Genomic DNA, 13653 nt, shown 5'->3' with positions numbered 1-13653 from the left:
ATTTTTGCCTTCTACTTGACGTGATTAACTAGAGAGTGACATCAGTAAAAATGGCAGATCGGGAACTCTAAATTCTGTGTTTCCATAAAAGCAATTTTAAAATCCTGAAAAAAATGGTCAGAATCAATTTGTTGGAACTCTGGAAGCTAGTCAAAAGCTTGCAGCAACCCAGGAAGCACTTATTCAAGAAAAATGGCTGAATTTTGGTGAGAACAACAAGCTTTGTGGGATGTTAACTTTCCCTATTCTCTGCTCCCCAGATAAGTGATAGCTTTGAAATGATAGCCCACATGTCCAGTACTGGTAATAGGATAAACCTCATTCACAAAAAATTGTAAGTATTTGTTTTAGCTTGTCTGATGACTCCCTTGAAAAAGCTCAGAAGGTTTGACTTTTTCTCATCTAACTTGGAAATCACCCAGTGCTGAAACCACTACCAGGGGTTGTTAGATGAAAACATTTGCAGGCAAATGACTTAGTTCCTGCTGCTTAAGCCAATGGATTACAGTTGAATAACAGTTGAAGCAAACAACAGACTCATCAAAAAGTTTAGGAGGAATGGCTGGGAAATAAAATGCTTTGGGGGAAGGGGAGGTTTTGAAAAGCTCTAACATATTCCTGGGAATTTAGAAGTTAACACTGATTCCCAGAGCTGTGAGTATGCCCAGGAAGGATCTGAGGAGGCCCTAAGTGCTCACCTCTGGCTGACCTTCAGCTTCTAGGCAGGTAGAAAGTAAAGACTATGTCACACTTGTCAACTGCTTGGCTGAGTGTTGGAGAAACTTACAGAGCTCTTCTGGAAAGACTGGGAAATTTGGGGTTTCATAAGTTTAAGGAAATCTCAGTCTAGTCATTAGCTGACCACTAAGCTAACCGAACAAAGATGTCAATGCCCACATATGACAAATAATACAGACTTCACAAAATTAGTTCAGAGAAATTGTTAAACAAACAATAACTAAACTTAGCATCAACAACAAACCATAGGCAAGGGGGATCTAATTTCCATAATTATTCTTTTATAATAGTAAAAATGTTCAGCATTCAATAAAAAATTACAATACATGCAAACACACACACACACACACACACACACACACACACACAGGAAAATGTGGCCCATATTACCCACAGAGTAAAAAAGCAATCAACAGAAATTACCCTTGAGAAAACCCAGATGGTGAACTTACTAGACAAACACTTTAATCAGCTATGTGTAAAATGTTTTAAAAACTACAGGAAAATATGTCTAAAAAAACTGAAGACAAGATTCCTCAAACTGATCTGCAGACTCAGTGCAACTGCTGTCAAAATTCTAACTGCCTTTGTGCAAAAATAAACAGGCTAATCTTAATATTCATATGGAAAGTCAGGGAACCATGACTAGACAAACAATCTTAAAAAGGAGAAAAATGTTGGAGGACTCACTTTCTGATTTCAAAACTTACTACAAGGCTACAGTAGTCAAAACAGTGTGGCACTGGCATAAGTATAAAAATACATGTTATGGAATAGAATTGAGAGTCCAAAAAGAAAACCTATACATTTTGGTCAACTGATTTTTGACAAGGGAGCCAAGGCCATTCAATGGAGGAAAGAACAGTCTTTTCAACAAATAATGTTGGGACAGCTGAATGTCCACATGCAAAAAAACAGAAAGTTGGATACCTACCTCATAACATATACAAAATTTAACTTCAAATGCCGGAGCTAAAGTTATAAAATTGTTAGAGGGAAACAGGTGTAAATCTCATGACTTGGGTTAGGCAGCAATTTCCTAAATGTGAATTAGAAAGTCCAAGCAACAAATATAAGAAATAAATAAACTAGATTTCATCAAAATCCAAAACTTATGTGACTCAAATGACACCATCAAGAAAGTGAAAAGATAACCCACAGAATGGGATAAAATATTTGCAAGTGAAGTATGGTATAATGGTGTAATGTAGAGAATATAAAGAATTTGCAAAATTCAACAACAAAAAGACAATCAACTAAATTAAAAATGGACAGATTTAATGAGAGTAGATATTTCTCCAAAGAAGATACACAAGTGGTCAATAAGCACATGAAAGATGCTCAAAATCATCAGTCATTAGAGAAATACAAGTCAAAACCACCATAAGATCAAAACCCACTAGGATGGTGATAGCAACAGTAACAAGAAGTGTCAGAAAGGATGTGGAGACATTGTAAACCTTTTGCGTTGTAGTGTAAAATGTTAAGTCACTTTGGAAAATAATTTGACATTCCTCAAAGGGTAAACATAGAGTTACCATAGGATCCAGCAATTCTACTCCTAGATATATACAAAAAAGAATTGAAAACACATGTTCACACAAAAACTTGTATATAAATGCTTGTAGCAGAATTATTGACAATAGTTAAAAATTGAATACAACCCAAATGTCCATCAACTGATGAATGGATAAACAAAAGATGGTATATCCATAAAGTGGATATTGACCAGCCAACTAAAGGAACAAAATACATACTTGGCTAAACCTTAAAAACATTATGCTAGGCAAAGAAACTGGACACAGAAGGCTGTACATGGTATGATTCCAATTATAAGATATATCCAGAATAGGCAAATCCATCAAGATGAAATGTAGATAAGTGGTTTCCCTGGGATGGGGAGAAGGGGAAAATGGGAAGAATGGGATTTCCATTTGGGGTGGTGGAAATGTTCTAGTATTAGATAATTGTAATAGTTATACAACATGGTAAATATACTAACAAACACTGAATTATATACTTTAAAATAAGTAAAATTATATATTTTAGACCAGGCACAGTGACTCATGCCTGTAATCCCAGTGCTTTGGGAGGCCAAAGCAGGAGGATTGCTTGAGGCCAGGAGTTCAAGACCAGCCTGGGTAATATAGTAAGACCCTGTCTCAAAATGTTTAAAGTCTGTATTTTTATATATGCTTAATTTTATGTTATGCTTTGAAAGCAGATTCTTTTATTGTTTCCTTTTCCTTTTTTTTTTTTCTTGGAGGTGGGGTTTTGCTGTTTTGCCAGGCTGGAATACAGTGGCCCAGTCACAGCTCACTGTAGCCTTGATCTCCAGAGCTCAAGTAATCCTCCCACTTCAGCCTCCTGGGTAGCTGGGACTACAGGTGTGCACCACCACACTCGACGAATCTGTTTGATTTTTTTGCAGAGCCAGGGTCTTACTATGTTGCCCAAGCGGTTCTCAAACTCCTGGGCTCAAGCCATCTTCCTGCCTTGGCCCCCGAAAGTGCTGGGATTACAGGTGTGAGCCACTGCATTGAAAGCACATTCTTTTCTCTGGTCAAGCCTCCAGATGAGAATAGAGCTCACTGAACATTTTTATTTCAGCCTTTTGAGACCCTGAGAAAAGGGCCCAGCTGGGCCGCACCAAGACTTTTGCCCTATAGAAACTGTGAGACAATGGGTGTTTAACCCACTGATGGTGGTAATTTTTTATGCAGCAATAACAAATTAACACAACTATCATGTCATCTGTAAATAAAGACAATCATTTTTTTTCCAATCTGGATGCCTTTTTTTACATTTTTTAAGTTTTTTATAAGTATAAATAATTTTTGTTGATAGATTTTTTAACATACATGGAAAATTAGATCCATATTTATATGTAAAAATTGCTTGAATTTATAAAAATCACAGTGTTTACAGATGATCCCAGTAGCATTCGGGTAAAATTGAAATTCAGAGGTTGAGCTATTTACAGGTCTTCATCTGAGCAAAATACGTGATAATAATTTCAAACAAAACATTAAATAACCTCATGCTTGGGAGAAGGTGATACATGAGGAAATTCATTGCGCTGGCTTGAATCTCCAGAACAACTTTGGATATAATTGGAAAGGGGATACCATTTCCTTGTTCCTGATCTTAGAGGTAAAGCACCCATCTTTCATCATTAAAATGATGCTAGCTTTAAGTTTGTTTGAAGTTTTGGTGCAGATGTCCTTTATAAGGTTGAGAAAGTGCCTTTGTATTTCTAGTTTTCTTTTTTCTTTTTCTTTCTTTCTTTTCTTTTTTCTTTTTTTCTTTTCTTTTTCTTTTTTTTTTTTTTTGAGACAGAGTCTCTCTGGCACCCAGGCTGGAGTGCAGTGGCACAATCGTGGTTCACTGCAACCTCTGCCTCCCAGGTTCAAGCTATTCTCCTACCTCATCCTCCCAAGTAGCTGAGATTACAGGCGCCCACCACCAGATCCAGTTAACTTTTGTATTTTTAGTAGAAACGGGGTTTTGCCATGTTGGCCAGGCTGGACTTGAACTCCTGACCTCAGGTGATCTGTCTGCCTTGGCCTCCCAAAGTGCTGGGATTATAGGCGTGAGCCACTGCACCTGGCCTGCTAAACATTTCAATAGAAGAATAGTGTATTACATTCACCTGGATATTTCCTTTTATGTCGTTTTTCTTCATTCTGCAGGGTTTCAGGTTTCCTTTCTATATCATTCACCTTCTGTCTGAAAAACTGCATTCAGCAACTGTTTTAGAGCAGATCCATTGGCAAGGAATTCTCTTTGTTTTCTTGCATGTGAGAATGTCTTTATTTCACCTTCATTCCTGAAGGATATTTCCACTGGATATAGAATTCTTAGTTTAGCATTCTTTCCTTTCCGCACTTTCAAAATATTTTTCCACTTCCATCTGGCCTTCATGATTCCACGTGAGAAATCCACCATTATGTGAATCACTGCTTTTCTACAAGCAATGCATCATTCTTCTCTGTTTACTTTCAAGATGTTTTTCTTTATCTTAGTTCTCATCAGTTTATGGTGTGTCTTCATGTGAGTTTCTTGGGACTGCCTCTGTTTCTGATTCTATGAGCTTACCGAATCCATAGATTTACATACAGATGCCCCTTGACTTATGATGGAGTTACATCCAGATAAACCAACCCTAAGTTGAAAGGATCTTTAGGTTGAAAATGCATTTCATATACCTAACCTACCAAACATCGTAACTTAGCCTGGCTTACCTAAAACATCTTCAGAACACTTACATTAGCCTATAGTTGGGAAAAATCACCTAACACAAGCCTATTTTGTAATAAAGTGTTGAATATGTCATGTGGTTTATTGAATACTATCCTGAAAGTGAAAAACAAAATGGTTGTATAGGTACTGAAAGTATGGTTTCTATTGATTATTGATTTTGCACCATTGTAAAGTCAAAAAATCCTAAGTCGACCGTTTTAATTTGGAGAGAGTCTGCATTTTGCAAAATTTGAAGAGTTTTCAACGATCATGTCTTAAAATATTTTTTCTGCAGCATATATTTTTTTCTGTCCTTTGGGACTCTAATTACACAAATAGTATTGGAATTTTTCCACAGGTCCCTGAGGCTCTGTGTACATTTTTTCCCCCAAACTTTCTTTTTTCTCTGTGTTGCTGAGATTGCATGATTTCTATAGGTCTATCTTCAGATTCTCTGGCTCTTTCTTTGGTTATGTCACGCAAAGCTGGTTAAGTATGTTTTTAAAATTTTGGTTATTGTATTTTTAAGTTCTAAAATTTCCACAGGGTCATTCTTCGTGTCTTCTACTTCTTTGCTGAGACTTTCTGTTTTTCTGTTCTTTTCAAAAGTGTTTTGCATTGTTTCTTGGAGCATTTTCTGGTAGCTACCTTTTTGCCAGATAATTTGCCGGATAATTCCAACATCCTTGTCATTTTGGCACCCCGGGGATGTGTTGGTTACCTTCACCCGAACATTTTTGGATTTTCTTGGTTTGTTGCATTTTGGGAATTTAGAGTTGTATCCTTGACATTTTGAATATTTTGTTTTGTGATTCAGGGTCATGTTTACACATTGGATAATGTAGAAATGTTTGGTTTTATTTTAATAGGCAATCAGTCTGGTTGGATCCAGGACTCAAGATCTGACCAATTTTATATTGGTTATGGTTCCAATTTCAGTTAAGTTTCCAAAGCTTTTGCGTTGCTATTCAGATCTGCCCCCTGTGTGTGACACCAGTGACTAGTTTGGCACCAAAGCTATTGTCTACTCCATTGTTCAGTTCTCAAAGTCTATAGATGTACTTTAGGATTGGATCAATATACTCATATGAAATTGAGCCCAAATATTTATAAACAACTCAAAGTAGTTACTTTAGCGAACTTTTCCCTATCCATGATCTTATCAGTACTTTCCATTTTCGTGGTACTCCCTTTGTTGGACCCCCAGCTATAAAGTTGTAGGTTTAGTTAACCCCAATCTGCTGCATGCTTTCTGCAACTACAGTTGTGTTGGGGCCAAGCAAACAGAGGACAGAAACAGAAAAAGCAACAGAAGTTTTTCCCATCCTTTTGGGACCACATACTATCTTATTGTAGAGTAAGGCTCTCTTTCCTCAGAGTTTGAGGCTCCTACTGTCCCCACCACCATGACTGCTTCTGCTGTCATGAATTATTTGGGGGCTGAGGTGCAAGACGGTAGAGAAAAGGAAAAGAAAGAAATAATCATACGGGATTTTCACATTCTGAGTATTAGGAAACCATGTATCCATTCATCAAGCCAGAATGAGAGGTGTCTCCTGGAGCCTTCCCTGTTTTGCTAATACCTACATTCAACTTTCAGGCAGCATTGAATTCAATCCCAGAAATGCCAGAAGAAGGAAATGGTAAACTCTCTACCAGTTTGGTTGTTTAGTGAATTTTCATCTTCTTTCCCAATCTGCCTGTTAGTGCATATGTTCAGAGTCCTTGAATAGCTACTCCATGCATTCTGCCCTGATTTTATCGCTGCATTCATGGGGAAAGCAAGGGTCGTGCATGCTTACTTTATCTTACCCAGCAATGGAAGCCTACTGAATTGATTCCTGGACTAAGATGCAAAGGCAATTCAGTGGAGAAAGCATAGTTTTATCAATGAAATGTGGTGAAACTACTAGTTATCTGTATGGAATACATGCATGCATAATACATACACATATATGCATATATATGTGCTACATTAGTCCATTCTCATGCTGCTATAAAGAACTGCCCAAGACTGGGTAATTTACAAAGGAAAGAGGTTAACTGACTCCCAGTTCCACATGGCTGGAGAGGCCTCAGGAAACTTATAATCATCGTGGAAGGGGAAGCAAACATGTCCTTCTTCACATGATGGCATGAAGGAGAAGTGCCAAGCAAAAGGGGGAGAATCTTTTTATAAAACCATCAGATTTCATGAGAACTCACTCACTATCATGGGAACAGCATCAGGGTAAGTGTTCCCATGATTTAATTACCTCCCACCTGGTCCCTTCCACAACACGTTTAGGGGATTATGGGAACTACAATTCAAGATGAGATTTGGGTAGGGACATAGCCAGATCATGCCATATGCACCCATGCAAGCATACATACTTCAATCCTTACATCTCACAAAACTTAATTCAAAATGGATCATAGACTTAAATGTAAAGCATGATATCCTAAAAGTTCTGGAAGGAAATACAGAAGAAAACCTTTGCAGCCCTAGGTTAGGCACACATTTTAAAAATAGGACATCAAAAGCATTATTAATAAGAGAACAAATTAATATACTAGACTTTATCAAAATTAAGAACTTTCTCTTTGTTTTTGTTTTTTTGTTTTGTTTTGTTTTGTTTTGTTTTGAGACTGAATTTCGCTCTGTTGCCAAGGCTGGGTTCTGTGGGGTGATCTTGCCTCACCGCAACCTCCACCTCCCAGGTTCAAGTGATTCTCATGCCTCAGCCTCTCTAGTGGCTGGAATCACAGGCACATGCCACCACACCCAGCTAATTTTTTTGTATTTTTAGTGGAGATGGGGTTTCACCATGTTGGCCTGGCTGGTCTCAAACTCCTGACCTCAAGTAATCTGTCACCTTGGCCTCCCAAAGTGCTGGGATTACAGGCGTGAGCCCATGCCCGGCCAAGAGCTCTCTCTTTGAAAGACACTGTTAAGAGAATGAAAAGACAAGCCATGGACTCAGAAAAAATACTTGTCAATACCATATCTTTTTTTTTTTTTTTTTGAGGCGGAGTCTCGCTCTGTCACCCGGACTGGAGTGCAGTGGCCGGATCTCAGCTCACTGTAAGCTCCGCCTCCCGGGTTCCCGCCATTCTCCTGCCTCAGCCTCCCGAGTAGCTGGGACTACAGGCGCCCGCCACCTCGCCCGGCTAATTTTTTTTTTGTATTTTTTTTTAGTAGAGACGGGGTTTCACCATGTTGGCCAGGATGGTCTCGATCTCCTGACCTCGTGATCTGCCCGTCTCGGCCTCCCAAAGTGCTGGGATTACAGGCTTGAGCCACCGCACCCGGCCTATACCATATCTTAATTTTACTTTTTTTTTTTTTTTTTGAGACAGAGTCTTGCTCTGCCACCCAAGCTGGAGTGCAGTGGCATCATCTCGGCTCACTGCAAGCTCTGCCTCCCGGGTTCACGCCATTCTCCTGCTTCAGCCTCCCAAGTAGCTGGGAACAGGCGTGTGCCACTCTCCCTGGCTAATTTTTTGTATTTTTTTTTTTTTTTTTTGAGACGGAGTCTCGCTCTGTCGCCCAGGCTGGAGTGCCGTGGCCGGATCTCAGCTCACTGCAAGCTCCGCCTCCCGGGTTTACGCCATTCTCTCGCCTCAGCCTCCCGAGTAGCTGGGACTACAGGCGCCCGCCATCTCGCCCGGCTAATTTTTTGTATATTTTAGTAGAGACGGGGTTTCACCGTGTTAGCCAGGATGGTCTCGATCTCCTGACCTCGTGATCCGCCCGTCTCGGCCTCCCAAAGTGCTGGGATTACAGGCTTGAGCCACCGCGCCCGGCCAATTTTTTGTATTTTCAATAGAGACGGGGTTTTACTGTGTTAGCCAGGATGGTCTCCATCTCCTGACCTCGTGATCCGCCTGCCTCAGCCACCGAAAGTCAATTGCATATCTTACAAAGGACTTATGTGTAAAACATATGAAGAGCTCTTGAAATTTAATAATAAGGAAACAGACTACCAGTTTAAAGATGGGTAAAAGACATGAGGAGAAGACCAAAAAATAGGTAAAATACATATGGCAAAAAAGATATACAGATGGCAAATAAGCATCTGAGAAGATATTCAGCATCATTGATCATTAGGGAAATGCAAATGAGGACTACAATGAGACGTCATTAAATACCTATTAAAACGTCTAAAGTTAAAATGACTATGCCAAGTGTTGTTGAAAATGAAGAGTCACTGGAACTCTCATGCATGACTGGTGGGAATGTAAAATGGTACAACTAATTTGTATAACAGTGTTTGGCAGTTTTATAAATAATACACATACATTTTTTGTATGATGTACATTACACTTCTAGGTATTTAACCAAAATAAATAAAAGCATATAGTCATGGAAAGACTCAAACATGACTACTAATTGCAGCTTTATTTGTGATAGTCAGAAACTGAAAGCATGCTAAATGGCCATCAATAGGTTAGTGGATTAACAAATTGTGGTGTAAATTCATCCATGTTGTGACGTACAATGGTTTTCTGAGTCGTATTCATACAATGGAATACGACTCAGAAAACCATTGTACGTCACAACATGGATGAATTTCAGAATAATTATGCTGAGATAAAGAAGCCAGACACAAAAGTACATATAGCACAGTTCTACTATAAAGTTCTAGAAAATGCAAACTATGGTAATTCCTATGAGTGAAAGGAGAGAATGAGGAAATGGAAGGGAGGGATTATGCCTGTAATCCCAGCACTTTGGGAGGCCGAGGTGGATGGATCACCTGAGGTCGAGTTCAAGACCAGCCTGACCAATATGGAGAAACCCTGTCTCTACTAAAAATACAAAGTTAGCTAGGTGTGGTGGCGCATTCCTGTAATCCCAGCTACCGGGAGGCCAAGGCAGGAGAATTGCTTGAACCTGGGAGGCGGAGGCTAAGGTGAGCAGGGATTGCCATTGCACTCCAGCCTGGGCAAGAAGAGCGAAACTCCATCTCAAAAACAAACAAACAAATAAACTATATATATATATAACATTTTGGGTAATGTACGTGTTTACCATCTTGATTGTGGTGATGGTTTCACAGGTGTATACAGGTATAAAACTTATCAGCTTACAAATTGTACACTTTACATGAACCTTATTGTGTGTCAATAAGACTTCAATACATCTGTTTTTAAAATGAGTTTTCAGGCTGGGCACAGTGGCTCATGCCTGTAATCACAGCACTTTAGGAGGCAGAGGTGGGCAGATCACTTGAGGTCAGGAATTTGAGAGCAGCCTGGCCAACACGTCTCTACTAAAAATACAAAAATTAGCTGGGTGTGGTGGTGGGCTCCTGTAATCCCAGCTACTCAGGAGGCTGAGGCAGGAGAATCGCTTGAACCCGGTAGGTGGAGGTTGCAGTGAACTGTGATGGCACCACTGCACTCAAGCCTGGGCAACAGAGCGGGATTCCGTCTCAAAAAAAAAAAAAAAAAAAAAAAGAAGGAGGTTTCAAACCATTCTCTGTGATGGTGAAATCAGCAGAAATTTCCCTAGGACTCTGGCTTTGGCTTATGGCTGAAGTGTCATTTTTCACTTTGTCTTCTTGTATAAATTCATGAGTTCTTTAATGGTCATTTGGGAGAGAGTGTATCAGTCACTTTCAGACAACCTCCGTATGATCTGATGGTTTTGTAGCTCATATTTTTATTACTGTATTCATTCTACTTTTTCATTTTTGATGATTTTTCTAATTTCTTGAGTTGAATGCTCAGTAGACTTATTTTCATTCTTTCTTTGTATTTTCTTGTATATAAAGTTACCATTATCACATACTCATTTGGGAACATTTGAATGATACAAGCACACAAAAAGAAGTCAAAGTCATGCAGAATCCCATTTCTATATAGCACCACTATTAATATTTCTGCCGACATCCTTCCTGCCATCTTACGTGCTTTCTGGCTTTCTGTGCATGTATACCCTTCGTGTATATATGTAAAAAGTGCACAAATCACAAGTGTACAGCTTTCCACAAACTGAATATATCTACGTTACCAGCACTCAATCAGTTAACAGTTAACAGAACATTACTAGCATCCTAGATATATATATATGCACACACACATAGATATATATATATGTAGATATATATACACATAGATATATATACACACAGATATATATACACACATATATATATACACACACATATATACACACACACACACACACACATAAATATATATATATATATTTTGAGACAGAGTCTTGCTCTGTTGCCCAGGCTGGAGTGCAGTGGCGCGATCTTGGCTCGCTGCAAGCTCCGCCTCCCGGGTTCATGCCATTCTCCTGCCTCAGCCTCCTGAGTAGCTGGGATTACAGGCACCCACCACCATGCCCGGCTAATTTTTTGTATTTTTAGTAGAGACGGGGTTTTACCGTGTTAGCCTGGATGGTCTCGATCTCCTGACCTCGTGATCCGCCTGCCTTGGGACTCCCAAAGTGTTGGGATTACAGGTGTGAACCACCGCACCTGGCCTATATGTATATTTTTAAGAGACAAGGTCTCGCTCTGTCACCTGGGCTGGAGTGCAGTGGTGCAATCAGAGCTTCTTCCAGCCTTGAACTCCTGGGCTCAAGCCATCCTCCTGCCTCAGCCTCCTGAATAGCTGGGACTACAGGCGTGTGCCACCATACCTGGCTAATTTTTATTTTTATTTTTATTTGTAGAGACAGAATCTCAGTCTGCCACCCAGGCTGGAGTGCAGCGGCACAATCATAGACTTCTGTAACCTTGAAATACTGTGCCCAAGCCATCCTCCCGTCTCAGTGTCTTAAGTAGCTGGAACCACAGGCATGCACCACAATGCCCAGTTAATTTTTAAATTAATTTTTGTAGAGACAGGAGCTCACTCTGTTGCCCAGGCTGGTCTCAAATTCCTGGGCTGAAGCAATCCTCCCACCTCAGCCTTCCAAGTGAGTAGCTAGGAGTACAGGTACATACCAACACGCCCAGCTGCTTTTTTATTTTTGTAGAGACAGGGCCTCGCTATGTTGCCCAGGTTAATCTCGAACTCCTGACCTCAAGCAATCCTCCTGCCTCAGCCTCCCAAAGTGTTTGGATTACAGGTGTGACCCCAGATGCTATCTTTGTATCTGCTTCTAGTCCCAACCTGCTTCCACCAACCCAAGTTAACTAGTATCCTGACTTCTAATGACATAGGTTACTTTTGCCTTTTTTAAAAAATTATTTTGTTAAAATATAATCATGAAGCATGCTTTCTGCCCTATCTGCCTTCTTTGACTCAACATTATATTTATGAGGTTCATCCATATGGTTGTAGGAGGTTGTCATTTATTCACTGTTGTTGTGGTATATTCTTTCCCATTTGTGTGACTATATCATAATTTATTTATCCATTTTATTGTTGATGGGCTTCTGTGTGGTTTCCAGCTTGGGGCTATTCTGTATAGTGCTGCTGTAAATATTCTAGTGCATGTCTTTTGTGAGCATATCAATACCTTTTTTTGTTGGTTGCATTCCTGAGAAAGAAACTGCCAGGTCATATACATGCAATTTAGATGCAACTTTGAATACTTATCATAGTGGACAAACTATTTTGAAACTTGCTTTAGTCATTAAACAAGCGAGACTTTTCCATGTCAATTAATAATATTCATTATATGTGAACTTTAGAGACTCAGAAGTGGGAGGATGGAAGGGGGGCCAGGGCTAAAAAGCTACATATTAGGTACAATGTACATGGCTCAGATGACTGGTGCACTAAAATCTCAGAATTCACCACTGCAGAATTCATCCATGCAGCCAAAATCTGCTTGTACCCCAATAGCTGTTGACATTTTTGAAAAGAAAAAAAAATAGATCACGCACTGTAGCTTATGCCTGTAATCCCAGCACTTTGGGAGGCTGAGGCAGGTGGATCACCTGAGGTCAAGAGTTTGAGACCAGCCTGGCCAACATGGTGAAACCCCATCTCTACTAAAAATGTAAAAATTAGCATGGTGGTGTGCGCCTGTAATCCCAGCTATTTGGGAGGCTGAGGCAGGAGAATCACTTGAACCTGGGAGGTGGAGGTGGCAGTGAGCCGAGATGGCACCACTGCATTCCAGTCTGGGCAACAGAGTGGCACTCCATCTCAGAAGTAAATAAAATAAAATAAAATAAAAAATTAAATTAAAAAATAAAAAAGATAAAAAATAGTATTCATTATAGGAATGTGCCATACTTTATTTAGTCACTCATTAATAGACATTTCCTGTGCTTCTCATTTTTCATAATATGAGCAATGCTTTATTCCACATCCTTATAAACACGTCTTTATGCAATTGGCTGATTATCCTTTTAGGATAAATACTTAGAATTGGATTTAGTGAATCCAAGGGTATGCCCATGTGCATTTAAAATTTTGATACTTATCTAATTTTCTTCTTGAAATGATAAAGTATAGTTTAGAATTTCACCAACTGAGCAAGAGGGCACATTTTCATGTACTCTCACTCACACTGGATTTTCCTTGTATTTTTAAGCTTTGCCAATACTATAGAATAATTTCACATCTTTGCATTAGATAATGTTTCTTTGATTATTTGTGATCTTACATACTTTTTAGGTCAGGCATAGTGGCTCACATCTGCAATCCCAGTATTTTGGGAGGCTAGTGTGGGATGATCTCTTGGGCTCAGAAGTTGGGACCAGCCTGGGCAACATA

The 13653-nt window shown here is 39.5% G+C and overlaps 1 protein-coding gene across 2 annotated transcripts in view; it reads left to right on the top strand.

Annotated features, from left to right (window-relative positions):
* CALN1 (calneuron 1) overlaps positions 1-13653 on the top strand; it is a 674755-nt gene that overhangs the window by 76215 nt on the left and 584887 nt on the right. The gene's annotated exons all lie outside the window — the stretch shown is intronic.

The sequence above is a fragment of the Trachypithecus francoisi genome, unplaced genomic scaffold (assembly GCF_009764315.1).
Source record: "Trachypithecus francoisi isolate TF-2019V2 unplaced genomic scaffold, Tfra_2.0 Lachesis_group4, whole genome shotgun sequence".
In the NCBI taxonomy this organism is placed as follows: Eukaryota; Metazoa; Chordata; class Mammalia; order Primates; family Cercopithecidae; genus Trachypithecus; species Trachypithecus francoisi.
Note: the sequence above shows the minus strand (reverse complement) of the source record. Positions and strands in the feature narration are given on the sequence as shown.